The sequence below is a fragment of the Macadamia integrifolia genome, chromosome 7 (genome assembly GCF_013358625.1).
Source record: "Macadamia integrifolia cultivar HAES 741 chromosome 7, SCU_Mint_v3, whole genome shotgun sequence".
In the NCBI taxonomy this organism is placed as follows: domain Eukaryota; kingdom Viridiplantae; phylum Streptophyta; class Magnoliopsida; order Proteales; family Proteaceae; genus Macadamia; species Macadamia integrifolia.
Window position 1 is genome coordinate 1730925 of NC_056563.1, and position 2200 is coordinate 1733124.

Below are 2200 nucleotides of genomic sequence, written 5' to 3' on the forward strand. Positions count from 1 at the left end.
GAGGACCAGTGCATTCTTAACCCAAATGATATGAACGTAATTACGGTTGTGACTCTTGTATGGTTATTGTTGTCCTAGTGACATATTTATATGTATGTTTTGAACATAAAGATATACATCTCCAATGGGAAAGATATGATAGAACTGAGTGAAACCCACCAAAGTAGTACATTCAGTTTGATTGTATCTTCCCCAACAGTAAAGGTGATACTTTCCCAAAGGTTATGTCATCAAGATTTGAGGATAATTATCCACATTTCAGAAAGGGACATTGAATTTGAAGTTCTTTTGCCCAAATGTGATTGAATTCTGAAGTTAATGTTGTTTTCACAGTTAAAAGAAGAATATAAGAGCATCAGCTAATTCCTGTCCCAAAGGATAGGGATACATTTTTAGTTGTAACTCTTATTTAAAATATATTGATGGTATTACATGCTTTTATATTATGATTTATATTTTGATATTTGGCATGTATTGTGTTGTTGTTACTACTGTAGTAGGATGGTCATTCCCTCAAGTTATGTTTTTTTCATCCCAATGCTCACTAGTAACAACTATCAAAAGTGGGTGGGGGAATTAGAATTGCATTTAGGTATTCTTAACTTATACTTGACACTTAGGGAGCCTAAACCTGAGCCTCTCACAGACTCGCGCAGAAGTGCTGAAAGGACCAAGTTTAAGAAATGGACTAAAGCAAACAGAAAGTGCATACTGGTTTTAAAAAAGGCAGTTCCTAAAATTATACTTGGGAACATAGAGATCAAAGACACTGCAAAAGAATTCCTGGATGCTATTAAAGCCAGATTTCAACACAACAAGAAAACTAAGAAAACCACATTGATGACCAGGCTAATGAATACAAGGTATGATGGATGTGGGAGTGTTAGAGAATACATTTTGGGTGTAGCTACTGATGCTGGTAAACTTAAGGATCTTGAAATAGAGATCGATGAAGAATATATTGTACACATTGCATTGAATACCCTCCCTAGTCAATATAAGATTATCCAATCTACCTACATTGCACTGAAGGACGATTAGAGCCTAAATGAGCTCATTTCCATTTGTAATCAAGAGGAAGAAAAATTGAAACAAACTAGGTTTGAGAGTGCACATGTAACTTTCCACAAAGGGATCTTCTGGTGGACCAAGCAGAAGGAACAAATATTTTTTCAACAAAGGAAGCGTCAAGCCATATAACAGGACTAATAGCTCTCAAGAACTTGACACGTCTCAAAAGGCTCAGGATGAAGAGAAGACCAACAACGTAGAGTGTTTCTGGTGCCATAAGAAAGGACATGTGAAGAATGACTGCTTTATTTTCAAGAAATGGTTAGAGAAGAGGAAGAATTCTGGGGCTGATAAGCAGGATGATACCAAAAAAGGGTGAGGTAGACTGATCACCAGCAATTGAGAGCAAGTAAAAATTGGTCCCATCAAGTAGTTAGGATTTCTTTACGTATAGTTATTTGAAATGCTTGATTAGTGGGAGCTCTGGTTTTGTTTAGTATTTGTTTATGTTTTGAACATTAGCCCGTATGTTTTGGGGCACAGTTTGATGAATTATGATTAAGTTTTAGTATTTATATTATGCACAGTTATTTCTTGAAATATTTGGTTTATGATTTCATTTGAGAATGTTTTTATAGGCAGTAATTGTCTTAGTTATATGCAATATTTTACCACAGTTCAAAATATAATGTTTGCCACATTTTAAGACAGTATTTATCACAGTTCATAGGCAATATTTGCCACAGTTTATAGGCGAAAAGTTACAGTTAGATATTAACCACAGATCAAAGGTAATTTACCACAGTGAAGGTTAATATCACAGTTAAGGACCTACATGGAATGACAACAGTGTAATTTGAGGATATGTCAATGTTTCTATGATGGTATCCCACATAGATTCGTGTTAAGAAACTTACTTATGTTTGTAATAACAGAAAGTTGTATGTCGTATATTGAGGTGTATCTTCTGTTGTTATTCGATGTGAGTGGTTTTTCAACTGAATCATAGTAAGAGTGGTTAATGTAATAAGATTCTATGGCCACGTTAATTTAAAAGACATCCTTATAATTAATGTAGCACAAATGGGAGATTGTTAGATTTATGGGATAAATTAATTATTCAGATTGATTAAATGAGTGAGAGTCAAATTGCATGAACCGGTTCGATCCAATCTCAAGTTTAGGGATA